The following is a 14,949-nucleotide window of genomic DNA, read 5'->3' on the forward strand; positions in this document are numbered from 1 at the left end:
TATTTCTATTATTATCACATCAGAGTCGGACATGATTGAAGCGACTTAGCAGCAGCAGCAGCTCTACCTCAGATCATCAGGCATTAGATCCTGGAGGCTGGGGACCCCTGGAACAAATTGCCCCAAAACTTACCAGGGTAGTATGAAACAACAAACGTTCGTCATCTCACACGGTTTCTGAGACTCAGGACTCTGGGTGGCACCCCGGGGTCCTGGCTCAGCCGTCACTTGAAGTCTCAGCTGTGGGAAGACCCCCTCCCCAGTCTGCTTACCTGTTTGTCGGCAGCGGTGGGTTCTCGCTGGCTGCGGGCTTCATTCCTCGTCCCAGGGGCCCCTCCTGAGTGTCCTCTCATGGGACTGCAATGGCCCGCTTCCCGGGAGGGAGGGAGCCAAGAAGGTAAAATGCGTGAGCCCCTGAGATGGAAACCATGTCTCGGACTAAAACTCAAGGACATGCCATCACTCCTGCTGTGTTCTAAGGCCACAGTGACCGGCCCTGGTACAGAGTGGGAGGGGACGGGGGACGGGGTGGTTAGCAGGGGAAGAGAACTAGGGAGCAGGAAAGACTGGAAGCCGTTCCAGAGGCTCTGCTGTCACACTATATTATTTTTCAAAAAGAATATAGAAAAGACGGGGAAAGAAAAACACAAATATAGGGAACAGAAGATGCTGACTCAAAGTTTCAGAAATATCCCCAAATATGTGAAAACAGTACACAGAAGAGCGGCTTTTACACAGACTTTTGGGTTTTCTGTTACGCTTCTGACATGCTTTGGGGTCTTCTATTTCAAGCCATTGTTCTGTTGCGGCATCATCACTGTTCTGGTTTTGACTAGACCATTATAACACACTGCAATATCTGGTAGAAAAAAAAATAAAACACAAGAGAAAATATTAATTTTTAACAAGAACAAAATTCAATTAAAAAAAACTGGCTTTTATATTCATGCTGAAATAATTGAGTCTATCTTCCTCCCCATGCAAACATTAATTTCAAAGAGGTGGCTATCAACAACTTATGAAAAATAAAAAATAATTTTAACAACTTGGAAAAGGAATGAAGGCTAATGAAGCTATACAATCATAGGGGAAATGCGGAGGGCAGAGGTGAACAACTGGTTCCCAAGGGCAAGGCAGCAGCTCCACGTCTGGGGAAAGGTGACGCAGATTTGCAGAACTTGCTGGTAATAAATAGTGGAGGGTTGCAAGGTATTCAGTAATATTTGAACCTTCATATAACGGCTTAGTAAATTTTTTATGTCGTGTGGTTCTGATTTTTGCTATATTCCCGTCCACACAGAGTAACGTGGCAACGGTGCCCAAATGCAAAGCAGGGATATTTGGTTTCTCTTTCTCCTGCCCACCGTCTCCCTTTACACCTGTATTATTCACCACGGATTAACTCCTATGACGACCCCAACCTCAGGCGTGTAATGCAACAGAGCCTAAGCTCTTGCTCGGGTCACGGTGCAGGTGGAGGGGGCGGGCGGGGAAGGGGGGAAGTCTTCCGCATTTGCCCTCAGAGGGTCTCTTCCATCCCTGGACTCCAGATTCCCTGAATTCTGTGCATCTGTGGGTCAAAGGAAAAGGCAGAGTCTGGAGAACTGGGCACCAGGAGGACTAGCAGTCACGCCTCCAAGTGGTGTACTGCAACTTCTATTGGCCGGAACTCAGTCACATGACCCAAGGAGGCGCAAGCAGAAAATGTACTAAGGTTGTGTTTCCAGGAAGAAGGGGGCGGAGTTTGGTGAACACCCTATGGTTCCGGCGAAGCAGCCCAAGGCTCTCCTGGGGCATGAGGATGGGTGTTCTGTTGAAACCCCTTGTGCAAAACTCTAGCGTTCAGTCCTCCAATCTATCATTGTCTTGTACTTCATGCTTTTTATTTAGTTTTTGGCTGTACCATGCAGGGCATGCAGGATTTTAGGTCCCTGGCCAGAGATCAAACCTGTGCCCTGTGTAGTGGATTCGCAGATTCTTAACTGCGATTCTTAACCACTGGACCATCAGGTAAGTCCTCATGTACTTTATGCTTTGAAACAGCTATTCGTCAGTTCAGTTCAGTCGCTCAGTCGTGTCGGACTCTTTGCAACCCCATGGACTGCAGCCCGCCAGGCTTCCCTATCCATCACCAACACCCAGAGCCTACTCAAACTCATGCCCATGGCGTCAGTGATGCCATCCAATCATCTCATCTTCTGTCGACCCCTTCTCCTCCCTCCTTCAATCTTTCCCAGCATCAGGGTCTTTTCCAATGAGTCAGTTCTTTGCATCAGGTGGCCAAAGTACTGGAGCTGCAGCTTCAGCATCAGTCCTTCCAATGAATATTCAGGACTGATTTCCTTTAGGATGGACTGGTTGGATCTCCTTGCAGTCCAAGGGACTCTCAAGAGTCTTCTCCAACACCACAATTCAGAAGCATCAATTCTTCTGCACTCTGCTTTCTTTATAGTCCAATTCACATCCATACATGACTACTGGAAAAACCATGGCTTTGACTAGATGGACCTTTGTTGGCAAATTAATATCTCTGATTTTTAATATGCTGTCTAAGTTGGTCATAGCTTTTCTTCCAAGGAGCAAGTGTGTTTTAATTTCATGGCTGCACTCACCATCTGCAGTGATTTAGGAGCCCCCAAAAATAAAGTCTGCCACTGTTTCCATTGTTTCCCGATCTATCTGCCATGAAGTGATGATATTGGACGCCATGATATTAGTTTTCTGAATGCTGAGTTTTAAGCTAACATTTTCACTCTCCTCTTTCATTTTCAAGAGGCTCTTTAGTTCGTCTTCACTTTCTGCCATAAGGGTGGTGTCATCTGTATATCTGAGGATATTGATATTCCTCCCGGCAATCTTGTTTCCAGCTTGTGCTTCATCCAGTCCAGCGTTTCTCATGATGCACTCTGCATATAAGTTAAATAAGCAGGGTGACAGTATACAGCCTTGACTTACTCCTTTCTGGATATGGAACTAGTCAGTTGTTTCACGTCCAGTTCTAACTGTTGCCTCTTGACCTGCATACAGATTTTTCAGGAGCCAGGTAAGGTGGTCTGGTATTCCCATCTCTTGAAGAATTCTCCAGTTTGTTGTGATCTACACAGTCAAAGGCTTTGGTGTAGTCAATAAAGCAGAAGTAGATGTTTTCCTGGAACACTCTTGCTTTTTCAATGATCCAGTAGATATTGGCAATTTGATCTCTGGTTCCTCTGCCTTTTATAAATCAGCTTGAACATCTGGAAGTTCACGGTTCAAGTACTGTTGAGACCTGGCTTGGAGAATTTTGAGCATTGCTTTGCGAGCGTGTGAGATGAGTGCAGTTGTGCTTTATGTACTTTATGCTTTGAAACAGCTATTCTTTGAATTGATAGAAATGAGAAGGGACTTTACTACCCAATGAGCTCTGAACTGAACGCCAGATGGTAGGTCTAAATGCAGACTGAGGACTAGTCTGGAGCTGTTGTGAGTAGCTGCATGAGGCTGTGCTGCTCTTAAATGGCAGCGCTCACACTCCTGGGGATCAGTAAATGCACATTTACTTAAGTGGTAAAAGTTCCTCTTTTAACTAGCTGATCCTAAAGTATGAGAAAGTGAAAGTCACTCAGTCATGTCCAACTCTTTGTGATCCCATGGACTATACAGTCCATGGAATTCTCCAGGCCAGAATACTGGAGTGGGTAGCTTTTCTCTTCTCCAGGGGTTATTCCCAACCCAGGAATCAAACCGGAGTCTCCTGTATTGGAGGTGGATTCATTACCAACTGAGCTATCAGGGAAGCCCAACATATTTAAAATGATGGATAGTTGTTTTAAATGCCTGCTTGTCAATAAATGCTGGAGAGGGTGTGGAGAAAAGGGAACCCTCTTACACTGTTGGTGGGAATGAAAACTAGTACAGCCACTATGGAGAACAGTATGGAGATTCCTTAAAAAACTGGAAATAGAACTGCCATATGACTCAGCAATCCCACTGCTGGGCATACACACTGAGGAAACCAGAATCGAAAGAGACACATATACCCCAATATTCATCACAGCACTGTTTATAATAGCCAGGACATGGAAGCAACCTAGATGCCCATCAGCAGATGAATGGATAAGAATGCTGTGGTACATATACACAATGGAATATTACTCAGCCATTAAAAAGAATACATTTGAATCAGTTCTGATGAAATGGATGAAACTGGAGCCTATTATACGGAGTGAAGTAAGAAAGAGTAAGTCAGAAAGAAAAACACCAATACAGTATACTAATGCATATATATGGAATTTAGAAAGAAGGTAACAATAACCCTGTATGCGAGACAGCAAAAGAGACACAGATGTATTGAACAGTCTTTTGGACTCTGTGGGAGAGGGCGAGGGTGGGGTGATGTGGGAGAGTGGCATTGAACGTGTATGTTGTCATGTGTGAAACAGATCACCAGTCCAGGTTCGATGCATGAGACAGGGTGCTCGGGGCTGGTGCACTGGGATGACCCAGAGGGATGGGATGGGGAGGGAGGAGGGAGGGGGGTTCAGGATGGAGGATACATGTACACTCATAGCAGATTCAAGTCAATGTATGGCCAAAACAATACGATATTGTAAAGTAAACTAAATAAATTAACTAACTAAATAAATGCCTGCTTGTATGCAGGTGCAAATTCTTATTCACAGCACTTTTTCAGTGCAATCAACATTTTTAAAAACCTATAAAGTAAAACAATCTGCACTTTAAAATGTTCATATATAATACAATGAATTCAATAAACTGTCTCTTGAGACTGAAGAACAGAGAAAGGAAATGAAAAATTATGATTTCTAATGCTGAAATTTCAAAATTAAAGCAGCAAAATAAAAGTTAAAACCTCAGATTCAACAGACTTCAGCTTGACTGACTTGCTTTTGTTATTAAGCTTCCAATGACTCATGATTTCAAACATCATTCCTTTGCAATAATTTATTAAATTGGTTCCTTTCTAGGCCAGAGACATAGTTCAAGTCATTTGGTAGATTTCACAAGAGCAATTGGTGGCTGAAATTTTATGTAATGTTGAATTCAGGAATTGTATTAAGTTACTTCCTCTTGCTAACATATCTGATTTAAGACTTTCTCAGTCCTTGGTGTAGGTAATTGAGGATTTCCCTTAGACTGAAATGATGGATTATTAACCTCCTGTTTTCTCAACTGATTGAAAATAACTCTGATTTGGTGTATAATTCTACCTATTACTTGTCCCCCTTCCTGTGCTCCCAAATTTCTGCTCCTTCAATTTTCTGCTTCAATTTTTTTTTTATCATATAGTATTCATAAGGAGCTTCATGGATAGCTGTGCTCATTAGCATCTTCTTTCCTTCTTTCCTCTGTTCCTTTCCTTTTGAACAGAAGGCATCAACTAGGGTGAATCAAGGCAGTGAATCTCTTGATCTGTTGACATGTTCATAATGTCAGACAATATGTATGGCATAAAGAAAATGACAGGTACCCCCCAAAAGAGTGCTTTCACACAACTCTAAAAGGAAAAGGGAATATTTGAAAATAGTTATAAAATAGAATCTTAAATTTTTAATTAAAGGTAGTAGTGAGAAGAACAGCCAAGGAAAAGAAACACTTTCTGTAACAATTAACCATTCCATTAGGATTTTCTAGGCTGTAAGCTCCTAGAAAAGCAGGACCTATCAGTTCTGCAATTGTAGGACTCTGTGTCTCTGGTTCGGCACAATCACTCAACACGTGTTGCATGAATAAATTGATGAAATCAATGTGAGTGGTGAGGTTTATTATGCCCTCACATGTTTCAAATGACTTCCCTGGTGGTTCAGATGGTAAAGCATCTGCCTACAGCGGGAGACCGGGGTTCAATCCCTGGGTCAGGAATCCCTCCTGGAGAAGGAAATGGCAACCCACTCCAGTACTCTTGCCTGGAAAACCCCATGGACGGAGAAGCCTGGTAGACTACAGCACATGGGGTTGCAAAGAGTCGGACACGACTGAGTGACTTCACCTTCATGTTTCAAATACAACCACAATCTTTTCCATGTTGAGATCTGAAAATCTGTGCATAGCATGTAAGAAGAAAGTTATATAAACGTTTTTAATACTGTGAATAGATTTTCTTTTTTTCTTTTTTCAAAGAAAGCAAACCGGACATTCTTATCAAGGTTTCCAGAGCCTAGTCCACTGGTTGATGTTCTCTGACCGGTGCTGATGGAAAAGTGTTTAATCACTTGGAAAATGTCTCCTTGTGATGAAAGCAGTTTCATTTCTGGAGTCAATTTGCTACCTGCTCCTTTTCTGATTCGGAAAATTTTCAAAAGAAACAGAAATGTGTTGGATTTCAACCATCTTATTTAGAACTGTGTCAACAGAACAGTGTGGGAAAGGCAAGGTCTCATTTGCCCTGTGAGGGGTCACCCCCACAGGTTCACAAAGTCACCCCTGTTACTGTAGCCCCTTTTCTGGAGCACAACCCACGGTGACACTCTGTTCCAACGTCTTCAGCTCCACCCCCTGGACTGCAGATCCCCAGAGGCCAGGGGCAAGGTCCTTAATTCGAGTCCCTAGTGTAATGTCTGGCATATGGTATGTGCCCCAATTTTTAAGCAAAAAGTAACTTGGTGGCATAAAAATAAAATGTGCTCTTAATCTTAAAAAAAGAAATAAAAAACCCAAACCCCCTTACTCTCAGAGGTAATCCTGAGATCAACTTGGTTATTTGTCAAAACTTTAAACAGTCCACCTAATAGCTGTCTGCAGACAGGCCCGGCTGCTGCCGTGCGCTCTGTCCTGGCTCCCGGTCAGATGCTGTCCGTGAGCTCGTGGGTAAGCAGACACCAGGATACATTTACTTGCCACCGAGTCTGCAGTAGCACTGAGCACCGGCGTCACACACCCGTGAGTGAGGCCGCAATCCGAGGGACATAAGCTGACTAAACTGAAGGAGAAAGTTGGCTGCTCTTCCTTTAGTCTACTTTTAGGAAAATAAACATATGTGCGTTCTTAACATTATCTAAGAAGACGATTGCTTCTTGGCAGGAAAGCTATGACAAACCTAGACAGTGTATTAAAAAGCAAAGACATCACTTTGCTGACAAAGGTCCATATAGTCAAAGCTATGGTTTTTCCAGTAGTCATGCACAGATGTGAGGGCTGGACCATAAAGAAGGCAGAGCACTGAAGACTAGATGCTTTCGAATTGTGGTGCTAGAGAAGACTCTTGAGAGTCCCTTGGGTACCAAGGAGATCAAACCAGTCAATCCTAAAGGAAATCAACCCTGAATACTCACTGGAAGAACTGATGCTGAAGCTGAAGCTCCAATACTTTGGTCACCTGGTGTGAAGAGCCAGCTCACTGGAAAAGACCCTGATGCTGGGAAAGACTGAAGGCAGGAGGAGAAGAGGGCAACAGAGGATGAGATAGTTGGATGGCATTACCAATTCAATGGATATGAACTTGGGCAAACTCCAGGAGATGGTGAGGGACAGGGAAGCCTGGCGTGCTGCATTCCATGGGGTTGCCAAGAGTCGGACAAGACTTGTTGACTGAACAACATTATGTAGTAACAGAAGGGGAGGGGCTCTCAGCTAAACCTTGTGGACTCTGGGCTCTCTGTGGCTCTTGGTCCTCACTCTGTAGAGTCTGTTTTCCTCTCTCTCCTGCCGCCTGTAAGATTATCTCTAGGGGCTTCCCTGGTGTTCCAGTACTTACAACTTCACCTTCCAGTGCTGGGGTGCAGGTTCGATCCCTGGTCGGGGAGCTAAGATCCCAAATGCCACACAACCAAAAAACTCAAACAAAATAGAAGCAATATTGTAACAAATTCAATGGAGACTTTGAAAATGGTCCCACATTAAAAAAAAAAAAAAGAAAGATTATTTCTGAAATCCTCAGTTTAGCCATTGCCCAATGGGGACCACTCACACCAGCCGTAGGGACTTCAGTCTGTGCGTTCATCCCCCTCACCCACCTCTGTGACTGCTCCGTCGGTCTCAGCCTTCTCTCCAGGGCCACTTCTTCCAGGAGGCCCTCTGTGAGCCCCTGGACTAGGCAGTGTGAGGTGCCTCCACTGCATCATGCCCTGAACCTGAACTGTGTCTCACGATAACACACATCACATAACTGACTGTCCACCTCCCCTCGGGGCCTCCAAGCTCTGTGGAAGCTGGGGATTTTCCATCTTGCCCAGGCCTGTGTCTCCAGCACCTGCACTCAGTTTACAATGACGTCATTAAATGGAACAAACGAATCAAGTCTTCAGCGTGACATAGGAGCTGCCTCGAAGAAAATGAAATGCTAGACAGGGCGTTTGTAGAAATGGGTTCAAATCCTATTTCCCGTGTGCTGTTTTCTTAGGTTGGGCTTCCCAGGTGGCTCAGTGGTAAAGAATCCGCCTGTTAATGCAAGAGACTCAGGTTTGATCCCGGGGTCAGGAAGATGTCCTGGAGAAGGAAATGGCAACCCACTCCAGTATTCTTACCTGGGAAATCCCATGGACAGAGGACCCTGGTGGGCTACAGTCCATGGGGTCACAAAAGAGCTGGACACGACTGAGTGGCTGAGCATGCACGCACACGGTGTTCTCAGGTCAATTACTTTGACCTTGGTTCCGGTCTTCTAACAAAGAAGGTAAAATAACTTATTTTAACAGTTTGCACAGAGACTCTTGTACTATAATACATAGAGCAGAGATTCCTTGGTCCCTTGAAGATGACTGTTAAGCATGCAACATGGTTGCCAAGACCAACCATCAAACAGCAGTTTTCCATCAGGGCAGGACGAGGACTGTCCAGCAACTCTGCCTCCAGGGCTGCCCTGCCTGCCCTGAGTCCTCCAGCTCCCAACCAGAGTGGGCGTCTGTCTGCTGTTTCCCCAGAGTGCACGCAAGACAAAATCGTTGCTCTTATTTTATTTATGAACTCCAGCCATTATCGCTCGGCGCCAGGACAACTGAAATGTACATTTATGGGTCCCTGTGATTCCCATCTAAAGCCTAATGAAGTCAGTCAAAAGTGAGGCCAAAGTCACCATTTATTATTGATCATTTGGATCCAATTTCCAAAAAGACGAGGTGATTTAGAGTAACATGTGAAACAGGCTGTTTAAATCATACCCTGAGAACAGGAAAGATGAGATACTCTCAGAGGACAGGAGACAGGGTCACTGGAGCCCCCAATGGTGGGGTTAGGGCTCAAGCATGAGGGACACTGACTACAGGCTCTTGATCAGAGGTATTTCATTCCTTGATCTTCTTGCTGTTTATCTTGTAGATGTAAGAATATTTCTTTTTATTTATTTATTTGGCTGCGCCGGGTCTTAGTTGCAGCATGTGGGACCTTAGTTCTCCAACCAAGGATTGAACCCAGGCCCCGTGCATTGGGAACTCAGAGTCTGAGCCACTGGACCACCAGGGAAGTTCCAAGAATATTTCTTTTTTGATGTCAAACAACAACAACAACAAATTAAAAGCACCTCCCAGCTCCTGACCTGTAGGTCAATGCAGAAGAACTGGTGTTTCTTCTTAGGCTCCCTCCTTTCTAATTACTCACGTCTTGGTTCAATAATTAAAATCTACCTGATGGCTAAATCTCATGATGGGACAATACAGGTAATGGAAGCTCAGTCACATCTAATTGGTAAGAATGACACACAGCTCAGCCAATGTGTCTGTGGTTGTAGGTACTCAGGAAAGGGCTTATTCCGAGTCCGCGCCCCACCATGAGTGTGAGTGTTCATCAGTCAGCTCCTGTCCTCAAAACTGCCCAGTCTCTGTAGATAGGATTTGTGCTAAAGATTTCTGTTTTCTTTCTGTTGTTGTTTGTTGTTCAGTCGCTCTTTGGGACTGCAGCATGCCAGGCTTCCCTGTTCTTCACTATCTCCTGCAATTTGCTCAAACTCATGTCCATTGAGTCAATGATGCCATCCAACCATCTCATCCCCTGCCATCTCCTTCTCCTCCTGCCCTCAGTCTTTCCCAGCATCAGAGTATTTTCCAAGGAGTCAGCTCTTCATATCAGGTGGCCAAAGTGTTTGTTTTTAAAATGCAGGAAAAGAAAATCTTGTGGATTTTTTACCTTAACCTATCTAATGGAGCCTATTATGTCATCCCCTTGGCTATGGACCTCAGTTTTATTTTGCTGACTTCACCCCGTCTTCCTAGTTTCCACCTCTTAACACTTAGCTCTTTAAAAAGACTTAATAGCCACAAAGCCATGAACAACCAAGAAACCACACCTTTGCTTTCAGACAACACATAAATCATCCCAAATAGGTCTCTATTCTGAGAATTTCCCCAGATGTAGATTTTACAATTCTCTCCGTATTTTTATTTGAGTCCACAAAACCCAAAGTTTGTATATTTTATCATTCAAAAAGAAATCTGCATCCAAAGTGTGAAATTAAGGGCCAGTTTTTGTTGTCACTTATCATCTCTGGCAATAGAATTATTAATATCACCTCAAGACAGTAGCTATCTCTGTATTTTACTCAGGTAAGATACTTGTAAACCAAAAAAATTCCAGTCTTAAAAAAAATTTCCCATATATTAACTAACTTATTTTGTTTTGCCGTATGAACATTTTATGTCATATCAGTGCGATTCCATCAATGGGATGGGTGTGAGGAAGGAGTATTCACTGTTTTAGAACAAATCATTAAAAAAATAAGTTAACCCCAGTAAAAGTTTTCCAATAAATAAAATAAAAATAAATTAACTTATATATAGTGCCTATCAAACATTCACTTTATGTTCAGCTATTTATGAACATAAATCACAAAATTAGATCACAATTCATAAAACTAGATACTCTATCAGATGAACAAAACCCATATTGTTCACAGAAGCTTAAACTTAAAACATTAACTAGACAAATATGGCATATAATAAGTCAGTTATTTCTAAAGTGTAGTAAAATTGGGGATAAAAGAGATAACTAAGTAGAACATGAATTTTTTAATTCCAATCATTACGTATTACTCTTAGTAAGTTTAGAAAAAGTAATACCACAGTCCTGTGATATTACTGGTATCATTGTTTTGTACAAAGCTAAGCTTAACTTCATAAAAGTATACCATTTTAATGAAAAACATTAAAGCAATAATATATGTACTATGTGTGTGTTTAGTTCAGTCACTCAGTCATGTCCGACTCTTTTGCGACCCCATGGACTGCAGCCCTCCAGACTCCTCTGTCCTTGGGATTTCTGAGGCAAAGATACTGGATAGGGTTTCCTCTTCCAGGGGATCTTCCTGACCCAGGAATCTAACCTGTGTCTCCTGCATCTCCTGCAGATTCTTTACCAATGAGTTACCTGGGAAACCCACTCAGGCACCTTAGGTTTTGGTTAAAGCCCTAAGGCAAAAGCTGGTTTCTCCCCTCAGCTTAACATGTGTGCTCAGTATTTGACCTTAGGATTCTTGATTTTCTTGTTACCCATGGACACATTTATAGAAAGATAGTAAAGGTATTCCACATGGTATTTTCAATTGTTTTCATCAGCTCATTTGGCCCTGCACCTAAACTGCCATTGTTATGTGGGAGATTCTATCTCCAAGCACAGGTAGTCCTGCTTGAAGCCATACCGGACATATGAAAACCTAAACCAGACTGCCGAAAAATGGCTTACAGAGTTCCTTTAAATAATGGGTGCTGCCAGAGCCTTTAAAGAGTTTGTTTTACAGGTTATTAATTTAACTACTTACAGAGAGCCTGGAAGCAGCACGACTTCAATGATTTGGAACCATAATAGCTGAAGAATAATCAAAATACATTCATAATCTGACCTATTCTAACCACCTCCACAATCGGAATTCTCGTCCATGAGGCTACCATAAGCCCCTGTCTGGATCTTTAAATTAGCCTTACCTAACTGGTCCTTGCTTTTATCTTTGTTCCTTTCCTTGTTGTGGTTGTTGTTCAGCTGCTAAGTCATGTCCAATTCTTTGTGACCCCATGAAGTGCAACACGCCAGGCTTCCCTGTCCTTCACTATCTCGTGGCGTTTGCTCCAACTCATGTCCATTGAGTCAGTCATGCCATCCAACCGTCGCATCCTCTGCTACCCCCTTCTCCTCCTGCCTTCAATCTTTCCCAGCATCAAGATCTTTTTCAATGAGTCAGCTCTTTACAACAGGTAGTCAAAATAGCAGCTTCAGCATCAGCATTAGTCCTTCCAATGAATATTCAGGACTGATTTCCTTAATGATGGACTGGTTTGATCTCCCTGCAGTCTAAGGGACTCTCAAGAGTCTTCTCTAGCACCACAGTTTGAAAGCATCAAGTCTTCGGTGCTCAGCCTTGTTTATGGTCCAACTCTCACATCTATACATGACTGCTAGAAAAACCATAGCCTAGACTATAGAGACCTTTGTTGGAAAAGTGATGGCTCTGCTTTTTAATATGCTAAGTTTGTCATAGCTTTTCTTCCCAGGAGCAAGCATCTTTTAATTTCATAACAGTCACCATCTGAAGTGATTTTGGAACCCAAGAAAAGAAAATCTGCCACTATTTCCATTTTTTCCCCTTCTATTTGCCATGAAGTGATGGGACCGGATGCCGTGATCTTAGTTTTTTGAATGTTGAGTTTCCGTTCCTTCCCTTACCAATCCCAGAAACAGATACTGTGATTCCATATGGATATGGGTTAGGCCAGGCCACCCCTTGGCACTGTTGAGGGCCCCCCATCTCACTCTAGACTAAAGCCACAGTCGTCACTTAGATCCTAATGCTCTCTCTCACTTTCTCAGCCAAAGCTCTCTTTCCTTCCTTGCTTTTTCCAAAACAAGCAGGAATGTTCTTGCCTCAGGGTCTCTGTAACCGATTGCCCTTTCAGCCTGAAGTCACCTCCACTCAGGCATCCACTGTCTTTTTCCCTCAGCCCTCAGCCCTTCAGGTCTTGTCCAGATATTATCTCCTCAATGAGACTGTCTCAGACTCTTTAAAACTGAAAACTTCCCTCACTCCTGTCCACATTTCAAATCCCATTTCCCTTCATCTCTTTCCACAGCATTTTATCTTCTACTGTACCACTTAACAGGTGGGACAGTTAGTAAAGGTGCATTGGTTGTGCCTGCCAATGCAGGAGACACAAGAGATGCAGGTTCAATTCCTGGCTCAGGAAGATCCCCTGGAAAAGGGAATGGCTACTCACTCCAGTATTCTTGCCTGGAGAATCCCATGGATAGAGGAGCCTGGTGGGCTATAGTCCATGAAGTCACAAAGAGTTAGACATGACTGAGCACACATACACACACATACCACTTAACTAATGAGTTATTCTTATACACTCTTAAGATAATACTTGGCACTTAAGTGATATACCAGTGTTTGAAAGCAATATGCAACAATTTATATACCTTGTTTATTGTCCGACACCATGACCACTAGGGTATCTGCTCCTCTGGTTTACTGATGTATCCCATAGTCTAGAAGAATGCCAAGCACATGGTAGAGGCTCCAAAAACTGTCGAATGAATAGAAATAGCTATAAATATACAATAAAAGACCATAAAAAGTGATTTAGTTTGTTAAAAATCTTTTTTACATAGTTTCAGAAATGGAAGCCATTCCTAAGACTAAGTTCTCAAAGACCATTCACCCCACCCCCAAGAAGTGGAATTCAAATTCAAATTTCAGAACTCCTTGCAATATGTCAAAAGATACAATTATCTAAAAGACATCATGTGAAATGCCGGACTGGATGAAGCACAAGCTGGAATCAAGATTGCTGGGAGAAATATCAATAACCTCAGATATACAGATGACACCACCCTTATGGGAGAAAGTGAAGAAGAACTAAAAAGCCTCTTGATGAAAGTGAAAGAGGAGAGTGAAAAAGCTGGCTTAAATCTCAACATTCAGAAAACCAAGATCATGGCATCCAGTCCCATCACTTCATGGCAAATAGATGGGGAAACAATGGAAACAGAGACAGCATTTATTTTGGGGGGTTCCAGAATACTGCAGATGGTGACTGCAATCATGAAATTAAAAGACACTTGTTCCTTAGAAGAAAAGCTACAACCAACCTAGATAGCACATTAAAAATCAGATTCATTACTTTGCCAACAAAGGTCCGTCTAGTCAAAGTTATGGTTTTTCCAGTAGTCATGTATGGATGTGAGAGTTGGACTATAAAGAAAGCTGATCGCCAAAGAATTGATGCTTTTGAACTGTGGTGTTGGAAAAGACTCTTGAGAGTCCCTTGGACTGCAAGGAGATCTAACCAGTCAATCCTAAAGGAAATGAGTCCTGAATATTCACTGGAAGGACTGATGCTGAAGCTGAAACTCCAATACTTTGGCCACCTGATGTGAAGAACCAACTCATTGGAAAAGACCCTGATGCTGGAAAAGATTGAAGGTGGGAGAAGATGGCAGATGAGATGGTTGGATGGCATCACCAACTTGATGGACGTGAGTTTGAGTAAGTTCCGGGAGTTGGTGATGGACAGAGAAGCCTGGCCGTGCTGCAGTCCATGGGGTCACAAAGAGTCGGACACGAATGAGCGACTGAACTGAACTGAACTGATCTAAAAGACAATATTTTTTTTTCTGCAAAAAGATCTATTTAGCATTGTCCCTGATTAATAACTACAAGAATGCCATACTTCACTCTCAGTTTACATACAGGCCTAGCAGCTCAGATGGTAAAGATTCTGCCCGAAATGAGGGAAACCCAGGTTCAATCCCTGGGTCGGGAAGATCCCTTGGAAATGGGAATGGCAATCCACTCCAGTATTCTTGCCTGGAGAATCCCATGACAGAGGAGCCTGGCAGGTTATAATCCATGGGATTGCAAAGAGTAGGACACGACTGAGCAACTAACACTTTCACTTCACTTTCACCACAATAACACCCATGCAAGCCATGTACCCCCACAAGTGAAAAATTATATGACCAAAGTTCTAAATGACAGTATTTTGAGCTCTTGTGAAGATCAGCACTCTGGGCCCACATCTCCCAGGGTGG

General features: G+C 43.1%; 1 long non-coding RNA gene across 1 annotated transcript; it reads right to left on the reverse strand.

The window, feature by feature from the left end:
• Nucleotides 1–281: 281 nt before the first annotated feature.
• On the reverse strand, nt 282–13,446 carry LOC136148705 (uncharacterized). Its single transcript, XR_010659552.1, has 3 exons — nt 13,336–13,446; nt 1,518–1,570; nt 282–859 (listed from the first exon to the last, which is right to left on the reverse strand). It is a non-coding gene; the product is annotated as an uncharacterized lncRNA (long non-coding RNA).
• Nucleotides 13,447–14,949: the final 1,503 nt, after the last annotated feature.

This window comes from Muntiacus reevesi, chromosome 17 (assembly GCF_963930625.1).
Source record: "Muntiacus reevesi chromosome 17, mMunRee1.1, whole genome shotgun sequence".
Classification (NCBI taxonomy): Eukaryota; Metazoa; Chordata; class Mammalia; order Artiodactyla; family Cervidae; genus Muntiacus; species Muntiacus reevesi.